Below are 19,037 nucleotides of genomic sequence, written 5' to 3' on the forward strand. Positions count from 1 at the left end.
ACCTGGGCTCTCTTGTTGAGAGTCCTGACTTGCCAAGTGGTGCCAATTCCAGTTCCTGGGCCCTTGGAAGTGAGTTTTGTTGCAACCAAGAAAAAACCAAGTGTATTGACTCCAGAGCAACTTCAGAACCAGCTCAGCTGTCCAACTCCACAGCACTGCCTGTACTGGAGCAGTGGTCCCTGCTCAGTGCAATTAATGTGACCAACTCTGCAGGATCTATACTGTTGCAGCTCCTCTGAAGCCCCACCAGCACATGAGTCCTGAATGCCATGTCCCCAATATCTGGGACACTTGACTCCACAGCAGCACCCGTGTCCCCATAGTGTGATCTCGACTCCGCGAAGTTGATACTTCATGTCTTGTCCTGCTGTGTTCTTCAACCCTGCAGGATCATAAGGAACTGACGCCTCATCACCGATGCCTCATCACTTCCTCTGCAACCGTAAGGAACTGACACCTCACCTCCCCTGCCTAACAGTAGGGAACCGATGAATCACCTCCCTAGTAGCAGTAAGGAACCGACTCCGCACCGGCTCCAGTGATGCCTCACCTCCCAACTCTGTGCAACGTCTTTGCTCCATCTTTTTCCAAAGATATTGTGCCTGGGGTCCATGTGACTCTGAGACCAGCCAGCACTCCTTCATAAGTGGTGTCAGACTATTGGGAATGACTCCATCAACGACGTTGTGATATCCCCAGTTGGAGCTATTGTGTTTCTCAGTGCTTTATTGAGATTTAATCTGTAAAAATGTATGTCTTTGCTTGTGTATGTTGGATTTTCATTGTGTTGGTCTTGTTTTACTCAGATAAATATTGGCTAGTTTTCTAAACTGGTGTGGAGTACTTTTGTGGTACTTTCACTATGTTACTGTGTGTACAAATACCTTACACATTGCCTCTGAGATAGGCCTGATTGCTCATGCCAAGATACCAAGAGGGTGAGCATGGGTTATCTTAGCTGGTTGGTTCCCTTATCCTGACTAGAGTGAGGGTCCCTATTAGGACATGGTACAAACCACTGCCAACTAGAGACCCCATTTCTAACAGATTGGTATACATGCACTTTTATTTTTGGTATGACTGACACTGTAATACACATACAAGTATAGTGGTCTACGTGATACACTTACTAATTGTGATACTTGTGAGTGCGAATGCAATGAACGTGGTGAATCTTTACTGGTATGGAGAGTCAGTTAACCATTGAGGAGACACTTCTCTCACACTTCTCTAGTGTGTTGGTTTAGGACTATTATTGGCATTTCTGACTTACTACGTGTCTGTTTCCTTAAGATTCACATAGTGCAGATGTTGAGGTCCCATTCACTCACGCATATTTGGATGTGACAATAGTAGTCACTGTTGTTCAGTAGCTACTACCATGGATAGATTAGTGAGTGTGGGACATAATTGTCTACACATGGCAGTGCACTGTGTCCACTATGTTTACAGAACACATGTGGATAGATATGTGGGAGTCTTGTGCTGTACAGTGCAACTTGTAAACTATCAACACTGTACTGCCTCACTGATTGAAGGCAGTGTAAGACATATTTTTGGACATACTGCAGTGTCCTGAGTTAGCAGCCTGCACCAAGACAAGCAAATTATCAAAATGGTGACTGTGTGGCAGCATTTCTTATGAGTTGTATTCTGTGCATGAGAGCCTATCTTGCTGCATAGTCTGAATACGTAGAAGACTGTAAGAGTAGGTCTGTGTACCACAACATGAATTACACATAGGATTGCAAGTGTGTATATGATGACTAATGTAAATTTCCATGGTACCCATGACCTGGAGAGGGCCATATATTTGTGACAAATCTCAGTTTCATGGGTATTGAATATATGACATGAACATGAGAGTTGCCTGTGGACACACAGACAATAGAAATTAAGGCCTTTCCTTCAACACAGTTTTGCAACACAACATTTTACCTAGTGTTGCATTGTTGAGGATCTTTCTACCATTTTGAGACACGCACAGGGCTTCATTTACAAGTTGTTGCCACAGGGCAGCACAACAATTCACTTAGCTGTGCTGTCCTGTGTCAAAAGGAAAGGACACTTATGTGCCTTATTAAGGAAATACAGCACATTCCTTTTCGTTTTTCATGTGCCGAATCACTAACTGATGCTCAGCCGCAATGCACGCACCCTTGCCTCATGGTGCAAAGGTGCCTGCGTTATTGGCACAATTGTTTTTATGCCGGAAGGAACAACTTCCTGCACAAAAACAATCAATGGAGGCATTTTCCTCTTCTATGTCGGTTGTAGAATGCTCCACACATCGGAAGAAGATAAAAGAAGGAGCACTAAAGTTATTTCTCCTCGTTATGCCTCCCCTGAGGAGATGGACAATTTTACTACATTCCCAGGTTTACAGATCCTTGTAAATCTGGGAATGAGTTAAAACCCATTGGTTTTGCGTGGAAAAACCCACCTCAAAGACCATGGAATGCATCCTTGATGTGGAGTAAGCCAACGCAGCACTTTGCACTACCTTGCCTTACTCCATATCTATGAGACCATGCAACGGCACACAGGGCGACTTTACTTTGCCTCATAGACATGTTTGAGAGGTCTGCACTGCCAGAACCTCGTGAAAGTGATGCTCCAGTGGCTCAGGCCTCTAGTAAATGAGGCTCACGGTGGATTGGCGAGTCTTTACATGTGTGCCTTGCAGGGTTGTATTGAACATGTGTCATGTGGTATGGTGAAAGTATGAGGCCCATACCTGCAATGTCTGCAGTGTCTCATTCGCCCAACACAAATATGGCTATTTTATCCAACATAATTTACCGTCATGAAGTCAGTCATGTGCTTCAGATGTACTTACCCACCAGAAAGACATTCTCAAATCTCCCATTCTGGAAGGGCTTGTTTATGACGGAATGTCTGAAGATGTATGCATCATGAGCACTTCTAGGTTACTTTGTTAGCACATTGATGAACATCGCCAGATGGTCCACTATATCCTGCATGTTGATTGAATATGTGGGAGGCACCAGTTGCACATGAGTGTAGTCAATTTCCCCCAACACGTAGAAATCCTGCAATGGCACAGTAGTCCTGCTTATTTTCAAATTCTTCTGCTGTGTGTTGTGAGGAACTGGGAAGTGAGGCTTATGATGGCATTGAGGGCAGAGGGGAGAAATGGTGAAAAGGATGTCTAAGTTATTCTTGGCACTCTGGCTGTAGAGGTTTGGTATGAGCCAGACGCCAGAATGTGGAGCGCTGCCAACAGCTTAGCCTACAGAGGGTTGTTGGTGCACCTCTGGGATGTTGTCTGCAGCCTTGCTGCAATCTGGTGCCACAGCAAGACAATGGAGTCGCTTCTAAGCCTGTATTAAGTGATGACCTCCTCCCTGCTAAGGTCAATTAGGGTGGTTCTCTGCCGGTATATCCTCTTCCTTCTCTAGCTCAGCCTCTGTGATGATAATGGGAGTCATCATTGTCTTCTTCCTGCTCCAAGCTGAAGTATGAGTAGCTCCATAGCATAGTTGAGCTTTCCAAGGTGCTTTGGGTATGTTCTGATTATGTGCCAGTGCCAATGGGTCATTTTATACCTCTGTTGCCGAGTGTGCCAACAATATGTCACTTTCCCATGGGCGTGTAGATATCAATGCTTCGGTTCTGCTGTGGATTTTATGGGGGAATGCCTACCTTGCATATGTTTAACATTACCTGACAAAGGTGGTTGTAGCGCAAGATGAAAACACTGCAGAACAGTGAAAAGTGACACATTACGCCTAATGCGTCACTTTGTAAGTATGGAGCATGGACTGTGCCACTGCTGCATCACTGTGCAAGCCCTTTGTAACTATGCTCCCCAGTATTTAGTGATGATGCAGTGCAGTATCTGGTTCCTAAGGCTGACCTGTTATGTTCCCGGGCACACATGCTCAGCCAATGAATAACCAGATTGCTGAATACACTGTGCTTCTTGCCACTGAACAGTCTGCTGAAAGCAAATCTATATGTGTTTGCTGAGTGAAGTTTGTGAAGTCATGTATATTTGGTAGAGGTACTTGGACTACAGAAGTGCTTCCCAAAACTACATAACCTCACTGACATTTCCTCACTGTGAGCATGCGCATCTGAGTATTTATAATCACAGCATTATTTCATTAATTAACCCTTATCTACTATCAGCCTTAAGGGCTAATCATTGTTGATATAAGCACATTATTTTACAGTCTCTTTAATATCACAGTTGTGGTCGGTCATTGCCACATGTTAGATCAAGGGATAGATCCCTGCCTTAGTGGGAACTTAGAATGAAGAAATGTCCGTGAGAATATATACTAAAGTAATTAATTATTGTGACCATGAATTATGTGACATGATTTTAAAAGAAGAAAACAATTGAGCAGTAAACTGTTGTTTTAATTTCATTGTGTTTGGTTTAACATCACAAGTTACATTTCCCAAAATGCATCGTTATGTGCAGGATGGGCAAAAGTATAAAAATTGACAGTGAAAAAGGACTCTCTAACCATGAAAATAAAAAAACTTTGGTCACAATTTGTTGGTTGTTGTTCGAAACACAAAACATTAATGTTACCATAACCTTTCCTGAGAGCAGCAGATTCTGTTAGAAAAAGTATTGGGAGACTGGGTCTCTCTACAATGCTGGCACTGGCTAAAAGCACATCCCATCGTACCAAGACCACTTTTGGGACAGGATATACATATAGGTATATAGGCCTATTTATCTATAGGAAATGTCATTAGAACTCTATCTATCTATCTATCTATCTATCTATCTATCTATCTATCTATCTATCTATCTATCTATCTATCTATCTATCTATCTATCTATCTATCTATCTATCTATCTATCCATCTATCCATCCATCTATCTATTCATCTATCTATCTATCTATCTATCTATCTATCTATCTATCTATCTATCTATCTATCTATATGCATCTATATATGTATTTCTCACTCTGTATATCTACATCTATATATCTATATCTAAATACATCTATATATATATATATATTATTATACATATATATATATATATATATATATATATATATATATATATATATATATATAGAGAGAGAGAGAGAGAGAGAGAGAGATATGGATCTATCTACATATATATATATTCACTGAAAGAACAAAGGTTACAAGTTAGAGGGACACAATAGTTAGGTTCAGATTTTATACACAAAAAAATTGAAATTCAGCTGCTATAGTTACCTGAGTTAACTATAACTTGCTGTGTAAGACCTCACATGTTACATCACATAATGCTTAGGCATTCAGTAAATTGATGGGGTTTTGATGGATCATCCACTTAGTCTAATGGTTTCATATTCCAATGACATTCTCATGACTTTTACCCACACAAAGCATTTGAACAACAGCTGCTAGACCCACTATGAGAAAACCATCCTGTCTGTAGACAATGTGGCATGTGGCATTGCATGGCCTCATAGATATGGAGTAATACAAAGCAGTGCAACTCACTGTGGTGCCTTACTCTGCACCAGTTAGGCAGTCCACATCATTGCAATTGGTTTTCCCATGCAACCCTCATGAATTTTGACACTGCTCGAGATTTACTTAACCACAGAAACTTGGGACAGCGCCAAATCCTTAAGCCTCCCCAGAGCAGAGGTAACAAGGAGAAACATTTTCATTTCTCCTAATTTTTCCCCTTTCCAGAAGACGAAAACACCTCTCAGGATTGTTATTGTGCAGGAAAATGCCCGTTCTTGTTAAAAAAACAATCCTGTATGAAATGCAGGCAGTCTTGCACCATGGTGCAAGGGTGCGCATTAGTGCCGATTGGTGGCGATTTCCCATAAATATGGGCCAATATATCTATAAGAAGGCACAACCCCCTAATGCATGCTCCTTTTTAACGAAAAAGAAGAGAGTGAGTTTGACCATGATAGTGTAAGTGTTACCAAGTTATGCACAATGCCAAGACTAGACATACTTGATGTTCCTGTTCCTGTAACTGATCACTGAAACTGACCATAACATGTTTGCTAATGGCTCTTGTTTAGGAGATCGATGCAGCATTTTGAGAGACGCATATTCAGTTTGTACCCTAAGCGGGGTTGTGAAAGCAGTCTACTTGTGCCATGTAACTTCCGCACAAGTAGCAGAATTGATTGCCCTTTCCTGAGCCTGTTGCACTTCAGAAGGCTTGTAAGTTACAATTTATCCTGACAGCTAGTATGAATTCAGTATTGTACATGACTTTGACCAGCTGTGGTTGCAGAGAGGATTCATGACCTCCGCTGGTTCATGTTCACCAATAAATGAGGGGCTGTATGTCTTCAACGTATTGGAAGCCCTTCCATTTCCAAAGGAGATTGCTGTGAGGAGCAGAAATGATGTAGTTACACAAGACAACATTTAAGCAGGTGAGATTGTTCAATAATGTGCTCATGAGTCTAGCACATTCCACATGGAAGAACTGTGAAGTCCTAAGGGAGAAGTTGCTATAAACATGCTACAAAATACTGTACAGACTTTTAATGAGCTGGGGAATTTCAACACACTGCCTCAGAGACTGAAAAGGTAAAGTGCAATGTGTAAAAGATGATAGTAACATTTGGGCATCCAGTGATGTCAAGCCTGTGCTTCCTGATCGTATGTTACCTGTCATGGTAAGATATATGCATTTACTGAAACATGTGGGACATGATGGAATGGCACTGACGTAAAAGAAATTCTAATATAATCCACACTTTAAGACAAATCTGTGGCAGCTATGAGCAATTTTCCACCACCAAAATGTGGACAAAAATCTTGTGGTTACCATGAGTCACATAGGGAAGTCTGATGGTGCCTTCAACCGTCTCAGGATTGTTTTTTTGTGAAGATGCCCCAAAGTAACCAGTTGAGGTATCTCCTTCTGATTGTATGCTTATTTTCCTATTGGCTGGAGGTATATCCCACCAGGAGGTGTGCCAGTCTAACAGATGCAAAAATACTCCTGCTGTGATTTATACCAGATTTTAGGAGGTCCGTTTACTTTGAATCAGATTTAGGAAGTCACTTCAAGAGTGAAGTGATTCAGTTGTTATGTACGACCTTAAGGACAGACCAAAGATTCCATTGCAGTTAAAGACCAGAAGCTTCAGGTATTGTTGAAAGACTAAACAGGACTATCAAGACAAAATTGGCTAAGTTTGTGCTTTGCACATCACTCAAACGGCCGGATGCACTTGCTCAGGTACTGATGAGCGTTCAACGCACTCCATGCTAATGAACAGCATTGTCTCCTCATGAGGTGTTGATGGCAAGAGCCCTGAAAATTCCTTTTGCTCCAGCTGCTGCTCTTGCAAATATTACAGATGATCTGGTTCTCAAATACTGTGATGGATTGGGTGTTGCGGTCTGTTCTATCTCTCATCTGGTTGATGTCACCACTCCAGCTGGTCAAGACTCTCCACATCATGATCTGAACCCTGACAACTGGGTTCATGTGAAGAAGTAAATTTGCAAGTTGTGCCTGCAAGAGCACTGAAGAGGCCCATACCATATGATCCTGGTCACCAACTCTACTGTGACGTGTGCTGGACTGCCAAACTAGATGCATGCTGCACAGACCAAGAGGTTGAGACAAGAAGAGAAAGATATGGACCAGAGATGATAAGAGAGGTTAGTGAATTAGAGGAGCAAGAACCTTCCAAACAACAAGATACTGGCGACAAGAGCCTAAACTCGACAGCTGCTAAAAGACCAAGAAGAGAGAAAAACATAAACTGAAAATATTCGGGCCCTGATTGGACATACTTTGCAAGAACTGAGATTGATCCTAAAGAATGTCTGACTGACACTGGCAAACCTCCTTGAGTCCAAGACAAAATAAAAAGGCTCAAATGTGTGAACTGTTAACCGTGTCATATAGGGCGGATAGTTAGATAGATAGATAGTTATATTAATGTCTATTTTCAGATGCTAGCCAAATATGTCAAATTAATGCAGGTAGAGAATTGTTTTGTGTATTCATATCTTCCTGTCTCCCTAGCTGAGGCATCTGCATATTTCTATTTACCTTTGTACTATTCTTTCTACTGTAGTATTTTTCTGCATCTCTTTTATTCAGCATCACTCTATTAAATTCTTTTACACTAATTATGAAAAGTGTTTAGAGCATGTACCACTTGTGACTAATGGAAATATGTATTTGTGATCTTTATAAGATGCTTATAGTTTCTCTAAAGGGTTTAAACAAAGGGGTCAGTGTAAGTACATGATGTAAAAGCACCCAAAGCATGCATTTTTAACCTATAAAATCAGCAAGGATGAGTGTGTTTTTGTAGATTAATTAAATGAGTGTTAGAACTGTCATCCTTGGCGTGATTTCTACTTACCTTTTTGCCTTCTGCCCTCCAGTTAGCTGACTTCATTTTCGCTGGGTTTAGGATTCTGCAGACTTTACAACTGCTAACCAGTGCTAAAGTGTAAATGCTCTCTCCTTAAAACATGGTGAAATTGACATACCAAATTGCTATATGTAATTTACTTTTATGTCACTAACAAAGTGGCACTACCTATGACCAACACCTGTAAATAAAATGCTACTAGTGGGCCTGCAGCACTTATCCCCTAAAATAGCACTTTAAACATGTCTCAGGTCTGCCATTGAAGCTTGTGTCTGCAATTTTAAACTGACATTTCAAACTGACACAATAAATCCTTTGCCAGGCCCAAACTGTTTTTTTAATACATATACATCATCCCCAGGGTTGGCCCTTGACAGCCCAGAGGACAAGGTGTAATGTACTTAAAAAGTAGGACATGCACTCTTACATTTTATATGTCCCAGTTGTGAAACACTCTTACATTCTTTTTTCAATACTGCAAGGCCTACCCATCCCATGGAGTAACATTGGAGTTACCCTATTATATTGAATACGCTGTAACCTCCAAATGTGAACAGATGCTTCACTCAAGTTTGGTGTCTTTGAAATTGTAATACAAAATTCTAACTCATGGAGAAGTCAAATTGTGAATTACAATTTTAGAAATGGAATTTCTAGAAAGTTGGCATTTTTCTCCCTTTGCTAATTGGTGCCTGCAGCCTGCCTCTGGGTCACATAACTGGTTGTAGTTGAGAATTGGTCTTTGTGCATTCCTCTTAGACTGCCACACACAATAGGGAGCTTAGGTGTGCCTGGATAGGCCAACACTGGTAGGATATGAGGGAGGTACAGCCCCAATTACACTTGAATAGATTGTGTTCTTTCTCACACAAAGGACTGCATACCCCTTTAGTTGGTCTGTAGCGAGGAGAAGAAAAGCAGGGCACCAGTGCACTTCAAAGGCAATCCTCTAGAAGCTCTAGAAGCTTTTCCCACTTCAAATGCAGAACTGTTCTATTATATTCTATTGTAGAGTTCTTTTAGAGCCCTGGTAACCCCAAGGCTTCCCAGAGCTAGAATGGACAACACAAAATACGAGATCACCATAAATGGGGATTAGGTCCTAAACAGCCAAGGGCTTTATAGAAGGAAAGTTTATGGCCAAATTGGCGTAACTCCAGGGGTAAGGTGTTTGAACATTTAGCAGCCAAATAGGCCAATGAATGACCTCCCCATCAGGACCCTGAATCTTAGGAACCTTCAGCAAAGGTGCTGAGGAAGTTCTGAGGAATCTACCAGTCAGATATGGGGAGACTAAGGCCCTCATTCTGACCTTGACGGGCGGCGGAGGCCGCCCGCCAAAGTCCCGCCGTCAGATTACCGTTCCGCGGTCGAAAGACCGCGGCGGTCATTCTGACTTTCCCGCTGGGCTGGCGGGCGGTCGCCTTCAGACCGCCAGCCAGCCCAGCGGGAAAGAGGCTTCCACGATGAAGCCGGCTCGGAATCGAGCCGGCGGAGTGGAAGCTGTGCGACGGGTGCAGTTGCACCCGTCGCGTATTTCACTGTCTGCGCAGCAGACAGTGAAATACATGTAGGGGCCCTCTTACGGGGGCCCCTGCAATGCCCATGCCAGTGGCATGGGCACTGCAGGGGCCCCCAGGGGCCCCGCGACCCCCCCTACCGCCATCCGGATCCCGGCGGTCGGACCGCCGGGATCTGGATGGCGGTAGGGGGGGTCGGAATCCCCGCGGCGGTGCAGCAAGCTGCGCCGCCGTGGAGGATTCAATGGGGCGGCGGTACACTGGCGGGAGCCCGCCAGTGGTGCCGGTCCGACCGCGGCTTTACCGCCGCGGTCGGAATCCCCATTGGAGCACCGCCGGCCTGTCGGCGGTGCTCCCGCGGTCCTCCGCCCTGGCGGTCAAAGACCGCCAGGGTCAGAATGACCCCCTAAGGGTCTAAGCAGTACCAGACCTTTTTTGTGAAGTGCCCTGTGCATAATGCATAAACCCTTAAATTGCACTTGGTGCTCCACTTTAAGTCAATGAAGTTCCATCAGGATCTTTTTGGTGGACTGGTGTCTCTTGATGTTCATAAGGAGTTTGACAGCAGCTTTCTAGACAACCTTCATCCTTTTGACCAGATATTGGGGTGAGCCAAGTTATGAAACATTGATGTAATCCAGGCAAGATATTACGATGGCTTGAACAATCACTCTTTTGGCTAGAAAAGAAAGAAAATTGAGAACCTTCCTCAACAGTCTCAGTAAGCTGTGGAAATTGCCATCAAGTTTTTTCACTTGTTGATCCACCATTAGGTTGAAGACCAACCACATCCCCAGCCTTTCTTTTGAGCTTTTTGGGATAGGAAACTTACCCAGACATTCTGGTATAAATGTTTGGGCTTTGCTACTGATATTGTTACCTAGCAACATGCTCTCTGTCTTGTCTTCATTGAGTTTCAGTCAACAATTAGCCATCCATGTGGCTGCTGCCCAAAAACATGGGGCCAAGTTAAGATGACTTGAGCTTGGGTCAGGGGAGATTGATATCACCAGCTGTGTATCATCAGCCTTGGAAACCAATGACAACCAATATGAGTATACAATACCAGCCAGAGGATACATATAAAGGTTAAACCCCACAACTCAAGGAAGACTGTCAAATTAACAGGACAGACCTAGAATATGAAAGGTTCTGCTTTCGAGAAAGGAGGTGAGTCATTTCAGTGCTGTGCCCTCGATACCCACGTTTGATATTCTCCAAATAAGTGTGCATGATCTACCTTATCAAAGACCACACTAATATCTCAGACAAGTATGGCTATCAAGCCTCCTTAATATAATAATCATTTTAGCAAAGCTGTCTCTTTGCTGTGTTTTGGTCTAATCCCCATTTGAGTGGAGTGGAAGATTTTTTGGGATTCAGGGTAAGCAGAGAGATGTTCATTAACATATCTTTATAGGAACTCATATGATCCTATAAATAGGGAGATCAGCCTATAGTTACTCAGACAAAGAGAATTAAGACTAGGCGTTTTTTTAAAGTGGTTTGACTACTGCATGCTTCCATTGAAGGGGGGCCTGTCCCCTAGTAAGAGAAAGATTTAGTATGTCTAACTGAGCTGGGGCAGAAGATGTAAAGGGGGGAAAGTCTAAAGGAAAACCTGATTTTACTGCACTTAAAAGATCTATAAGAAGAGTCAAAGTAAGGATGGGGAAGTCCTTAAAACGGACTTCTGGATTTTTTAAAGTGAACTTACTAGATTACAAATGATCTATGATTGGCCTGTCAGGGAAGGAGGAGTACTTATCCATTATTTTCTTTTGAAAAAAGAGTGCCAGGTTGTTGTTGTGCTCTACAGAGGCTTCAGGAGTAGGGCTAGTTGATTGAGGCTCCAAGATTTCTTTAAGGATGGTTTTGGGGAATTTTCAATCTTAGTGGAGAAGTAAGAAGCTTGAGAGGTTTTTATTTTTGCATGATAGTACCTGCTAGCTTTCTTGCATTCACGTTTGCTAGCCACATCGTGAGGCTATCTCCACTTCCTCTCCAGATGCTTACACTCCTTTTTCAAGGTCAATAAATGAGAGGTAAACCATGGGGACTTATTGTCTTACCAAATGATATTGTGCTACCGCCGGTGAAATATAATGAAGTAGTGATCCACTCATTGAACCTACTGGTGGAAATGGTGATTGAATCAGAGGGATCTGGTCTTGATGCTTCCATGGCAGGCGACTAATCCTCAAGGTTCAATTTGGACCAACCTCGTTCTAACCTCCTGACTGGTAATGGGGAAGCACGGGGTATGGATAGGTAAAATGATAGGGAGTGAAGAGTGGTCAGACCAAGTTAGAGGTGCAGGACTTTGCATCTGGAGATTCTTATATTAATAAACACAAGGTCAGTAATATGACCTTTACCGTGAGTAGGGCCCTCAACTAATTGCATTAACTGTAAAGAAGCAAGCAAATGGGTATAACTATTGAACCTCAAACACCAACTCTTCAGTACACTTCTGGACCTGTGGATACTCTGACAGGAAGAAGGAGTGCTGTGCTGCTAAAAAGGACTGCCATTCTGATGGACCTGATACTCTGAAGGACAGCTACCCTGCAGTGCTGACCTGCGGCCTGCTGCCCTCTTGCCTGGGTGAGAAGGACCGGACCTGAATCAGTTGAACCCAGGACCCCAGAGTATCTCCAAGGGCTAATTAGCTAGCCTCCTAATATAAGTCTCAGAAGCAGAAGGCTCCAACAACCTTGACCCCAGCACCTGCACTCTGGAAACTGTGAGTCTATGCTGCAAAGTGGGGCCACCCCATTCTTGGACCATTGGAAGTGTGTCTAAGGTATTCTGCTAACCTTAGTGGATCCAGCTGAGGCAAACACTTCTTCTGTGCTGTGCAGTGCAACACCGAACAGAATCGAGGCTTCATCACCACTGCATGGGTCTTCCTCGTCACAATGGCCCGCATCGCATTGCAGCCTGCCACCTCATTAGAACTTCCGCGGCGTGCCATATCCTCAGCATAGGCCCTCACATGGCTCTTTGACAGCAGCCTCGACAATGATGACAGACTCTGCATTACAGCCTTGTAGCTCATTTAAAGCGATGCATCACCTCGACTGCAAGGCACATCCTCGATGCAGATCTTCACGTTGCTAGGGGTCATCATTGGGGTGCTCAATGATGACGCAGGCCCCTACATCGCAGCCTCCCACAATCTCGGAACTGATGTATTGTTACGACTGTGTGAGGCTTATTCAACAGTGGATTCTTGCAGCACTCCACAAACCAGTCCTTAAGGTACTTTGTCCAGCATGCTTAAATGGGTCCCCCAAGCCAGCTACAGTCCATTGTGGTCAGCCTGAACCTCTTACTTTGTCCCAGTCTGGTGTGACCAGATATCTACAGTTGGTGCTTTTTTAGTTTTGTGACACTAGTTTCACTTTAATCTTTAAAATTGCATGTCTTTGATTCTACTTATTGAATTTGTTTATTCTGGTAGTATTTCATTTATTTAATTTAGGTTTATTTTTCTAACTTGGTGTGGGATACTTTTTATGTAGTGTTTTCACTTTATTACTGTTTGAAGTGTTGCACAAATATTTTTCACATTGGCTTTGAGTTAAGCCTGACTGCTCTGTGCCAAGCTACCAGAGGGTTGAGCACAGGTTAATTTAGGGTTGGCTTGTGCTTCACTCTGACAAGGACTGTGGTTGCTGCTTGCCAAGGGCTGACACCCCAGCAAACCCACAACCCAATTTTTTACAATGAGAAAATAAGACAAGACAAAGAGAAGGAAAGTAAGGGAGTTAAGGCAGAAGCTAGCGAGGGGAATGGTGATGAAAATCTTGAAGATCTATCCCCAAGGTTAAGGGTTGATGTGCTAAGAAAGGAAATTTATGCATGAGAAAATTATAGGGAGGAACTGAGACTGTTGAAGTAGTGGGATGAAGTGAATGTGAGTATAGTTATTTAGTTAAAAGGAGAACTGTTGGTGAACCAGAGATAAGTATTAGAGGCATATATTATGTGTGTGGGAACTCAGCATACTTTCAGCTGCCTCACAATTTGGTGGGTAGTTGCTATACGTTAATCTTCCCCATGATTTACCACATTCATGGGACAGATCTACAGGTTGAATGCACAAAAGTGTTTTATATAGCAGTTAACTTGTGTCGTAGTTTGGACTCTTGCTCTGAGCAAGACTGCTGGTCTCAGGATGACAGTACTTTAGTTTGTAGGTGACTAAGGTGGTCATTCCGACCCTGGCGGTGCCGGGGACCACGGAAGCACCGCCAACAGGCTGGCGGTGCTTCCAGGGCCATTCTGACTGCGGCGGTAAAGCCGCGGTCAGAAAAGGGGAACCGGCGGTTTCCCGCCGGTTTTCCCCTGGCCCAGGGAATCCTCCATGGCGGCGCTGCTTGCAGCGCCGCCATGGGGATTCCGACCCCCTTCCCGCCAGCCTGTTCCTGGTGGTTTTTACCGCCAGGAACAGGATGGCGGGAACGGGTGTCATGGGGCCCCTGGGGGCCCCTGCACTGCCCATGCCACTGGCATGGGCAGTGCAGGGGCCCCCTAACAGGGCCCCACAAAGATTTTCATTGTCTGCTTAGCAGACAGTGAAAATCGCGACGGGTGCCACTGCACCCGTCGCACCCCTGCAACTCCGCCGGCTCCATTCGGAGCCGGCTTCATTGTTGCAGGGGCTTTCCCGCTGGTCCGGCGGGCGCTCTTTTGGAGGGCGCCCGCCGGCCCAGCGGGAAAGTTGGAATGGCCGCTGCGGTCTTCTGACCGCGGGGCGGTCATTCGGCGGCCAGATATTGGCGGGCGGCGACCGCCGCCCGCCAATATCAGAATGAGGGCCTAAGTCTCTTCCTACAACTAGTTGTAACTGTTGTCCAAACCTTACCGCTCATTAGCAGTACCTCCCAGAAACACAATAGAAAAAGGTGATTTGTAGCAGTCGCTTACGCATGGACTCAAAGTAAGATATCTCAGGGTTGTCGTGGTTAAACGGAAATTACCCTTTTCTCACAGATTTATTATGTCTCATACAAACAAAGGCAATATCACAGATGTAGTGAAGTTATAATAGTTTTTATTTAACATAACTGCCATTTGCGATAAGTTGCTTAAACTGCATTGATTAGGATAATGAATATACCAAGCAACAGTATTGTGAAGAAGAGAGTAATGGTTATAAAGACCCCCACCATTTTTGCAATATATGAAAGAAATATATATATTACTTACAAAATGGAATATGCTCTAATACCCTAATGAGAATAGGCCTAACCTCCTACCTAAAGGAGAGCTGGGTTTGCTAAACCTAATCTGCCAAAGCCATGTCCATGAGAGGAGCCCCCAACCCTCGTTACCTTGGAATGAGGTCTCTATCTCAGACTCCGTAGGGACACGAAGACTGGGTCAGTGTCAAGACGACTGCAGCATCGGTATCAGCGATGGTGGCGATGCCCTCTGGTCGGAATCCCTCTGATTGTCTGTCTGAAGTGTGATGTATTTATATAGATCTACAAGGTCCCCTGACGTAGGTGTATTCCAAAACAATAGATAACAGACATGCTTGGGACGGCAATTAATATCAACATCCCTCAAAAGTATAGAGAGGGAAAATCCCTAAGTGTGAACACATACTGTTTGTTTGTCTTTTGTGCTTGATCTTGACGCCTTGGCGCAGTGACACTGATAATAAAACTCATAACAAGTGGCCAAACTATAAACAAGGCAGCCATCTTTAAGGAAATAAATAATTAAATGAGCTAAGACAGAGCAAGCTAAGTAGGTTAAAAGTCACTAGGTGACGGGGGCACGAGTTTACAAGCCTACGGCTAAGCTAACTCCTGTTATCCCATTAAAACAAACTAGGATTCACTACACCTGTAGATCTAGGTCATTCTAAGTAAGTAGGAGTGTTAAAAGGAGTAAAGAGGAGTAGGTACATAGGAGTGACCTTAAACGAAGTGAAGATTAGAAAATGATCAGCCTTGGTTGACAGGCTTGCTACCAGTACTGCAGGTAGGCTAACAGCGATGAACAAAGAATTGCTTTACTATTAGAGCTATAATAATCCAAAATCGGTTTGCTTTAGAAATTCTTCTGACAAAGGAGGGTGGAGTCTGTAAAATAATTCACACTCGGGAATGCTGTGCTTACACCCCTAAAGCAGATAACCAGCTTAACAGTTATGCTGCAAGTATCACTAACATTATGTACAAACTAACTGAGTTGGAAGAGAGAGGTACCCAGGAAAGAAACGGCTCTGTGTTTAGGTCACTAGAAAGGAATTTCCTAAAATAGGAAAATTGTTATGGAGCGTAGGCGGAGGAATACTATAATTGCTTTTGACTCTTCTTTTGTTGTACTAATTGATATTGCATGTGTGTTTTTCATTCTAAAATCCTGTAAAGGAATTTCATCAAATGGTGGGTTAAAATGTGGAATAAGGAAGCTGTCAGCAATGATGGGAAGAAAGAAAAAGAGAATTGATGTAAAGGGTGAAGAAATGCAGAGTGTAGGAGGCTGGCCTGGTTTGTTGGGGGTACCAAAGGTAATTACACCTTATGCCAGGTCCAGTTATCCCTTATTAGTGAAATGTAGGCAATGTATAGAAACCAGGCTGTCTAGGGGTAGCTGTAGCTGAGCAGCCAGGACATATATAGAAGACATGCAAAACTCATGCAGTACCACTGTAGTCATACAGTTCTTACACACATGAAAGAAAATACTCAGTGTTCCAAAAATAAAGATACTTTATTTTGGTAACACAAATGCCAAAAATACCTTAGAGACTATACTCCCTTAGGAGGTAAGTAATATACACAGTATATACACACTAGAATGCAGTAAAAGCTGTAAAAACAGTAAGAAACAGTGCAAATAGTGAACATCACAATTTGATAGCAATGGGCCTAGGGGAACGCAAACCATATACTAAAATAGTGGAATTTGAAAGTCAGTTTCCCACTTAGGCAAATGTAGTGTGTAGAGGGGCGCTGGGAGTGTAAGAAAACACCGAAGGTAAGCAATTTAACCCACCCCAGAGCCCAGGAAAGTAAGAGTAAATCACAGTAAGTTTCCTAGAACACACAAGAACACGTGATGAAAGAATTCTGCAAGAACCAGAAGAGACTGCAAGACACGAACAATGGATTCCTGGACCTGAAGACCTGTGGAAGAAGGGAACCAAGTCCAAGAAGCACTGAAGAGTTCAAGGAGAACAGGAACCCCTGCTAACCTGGATGAAGGTGCAAAAGAAGAATCACCAGTGAAGAAGAACAGTCAGTGTTGAATCCAAGAAGATGGATGTGGGTTCCTGGTCAGTGCAGATGATGTCCCACGCCGGATGTATGATTGTAGTCTGGTTTACATTGCTGGATTCTGCAACAAGCCTTGGTACACGCAAAGTTCGCAGTCAGTGGAAAATGGTGCTGCCTGGGGCCAGGAGGGACCTGGTGGCCTCTACCCAGGAGGGGTGACTGAGGGGGCTCTCAGCAACTCAGAAAGCCATCAGAAGACCAGGCAGCATGTACAGGAGTCCCACAGCATGGGGACAAAGAAGGTGCAAAAGTAGGCCCACAGAGCACTACCCAAAGGACTCCCACGCTGCCGCAGAACCACGCAGAAGGCTGTGCATCACAGGAAGGAGTGCTGAGGGCTGGAGCTGCATGGTGCATGGTGCACGAAGAAATTTGTGAAAGGATGCCAACAAGCCTTGACAACTGGAAGACATGTGGTGCATGGGTGTACTGTCTTGTGTGGGGAGGCAAACTTTTACCTCCACCAAAGTTGGACAGCTGGACCTTAGGACCATCGGGACCACTTCATTCCACCACCTGTGTTGCTCAATCTACGCAGGTTTTCAGGAGATGGGACCCCCACTATCGGTCATCGCTGCAGAGGGGTGCCTGTTAAAACAGGGAAGTGACTCCTTCACTTCAAGTGAGATTCCTTTGCTCTTCTGGTGCAGGCTGAATACAAGCAGTCCTCTGAGGAAGCACGACCTGGAAACAGTTGCTGGCAGGAGCTGAAGATACAATGTTGCAGAAGTCGTCTTTGCTTCCTTCTTGCAGTTTGTAAAGTTCCTGGAGGGTCCAGATGCAGTTTTGTCGGTATAAGGTAAAGTAAAGAATGCAGAGGATTCCTGCAATCGGAATCTGAGGAGACACCCAGAGGAGAGACCCTAAATAGCCCTGAAAGGGGGATTGGTCAGCTACACAGGTAAGCACCTATCAGGGGAGGGCTCTGACTTCACCTGCTGGCACTGGCCACTTAGATGCTCCCAGAGTGCCCGACCACAATGGAATCCAAGATGGCAAAACCCAGGGACATTCTGGAGGACCTCTGGGTACCCGTGGGGTGGTGATGGACAGGGAAGTGGTCACTCCCCTTTCTTTTGTCCAGTTTCATGCTAGAGCACGGGTGGGGGTCCATAACCCGGTGTAGACTGGATTATGCAAGAAGGGTACCATCTGTGCCCTTCAAAGCATTTCCAGAGGCACTGGGAGGCTACCCCTCCCATGCCGGTAACACCTATTTCCAAAGGGACAGAGTGTAACACCCCTCTCCCAAAGGAAATGCTTTGTTCTGCCTTCCTGGGCTCGAGCTGTTTGAGCAACAGGAGGGTAGAAACCTGTCTGTGAGGTGGCAGCAACCTGGGCTTCCTGGAAAACCTCAGAAGGCTGGTATGGCAGTACTGGGGTCCACTGTGGAGCCCCCAGAGTGCATGGAATTATACAACCAATGCTAGAGTCATCATTGGGGTATGATTCCAAGATGTTAGACACCTTACATGGCCATATTCGGAGTTACAATTGTGAAGCTGGACATAGGTATTGACCTATGTCCAGTGCACACATGAAATAGCGTCCCCACACTCACGAAGTCCAGGAAAATGGTCCTCGATGATGTGGGGGCATCTCTGATAGTGCAGGGGTGCCCTCACACACAGGTACTGTGCACCCAGCCTTCAGGGTTGGAAGGCCAGGTATATGGGTGACTTATAAGTGACCTGGTGCAGGGTAAATGGCTGTGAATGCACACAAGCTGCAATGGCAGTCCTGTAGAAGCCTTTGAATGGGCTCCCTATGGGTGATAAAAGTAATGCTGCAGCCCATAGGGAACCACAATGCCCTGGGTACCTAGGTACCATATACTAGGGACTTATAAG

This window comes from Pleurodeles waltl, chromosome 1_1 (assembly GCF_031143425.1).
Source record: "Pleurodeles waltl isolate 20211129_DDA chromosome 1_1, aPleWal1.hap1.20221129, whole genome shotgun sequence".
NCBI lineage: Eukaryota > Metazoa > Chordata > Amphibia > Caudata > Salamandridae > Pleurodeles > Pleurodeles waltl.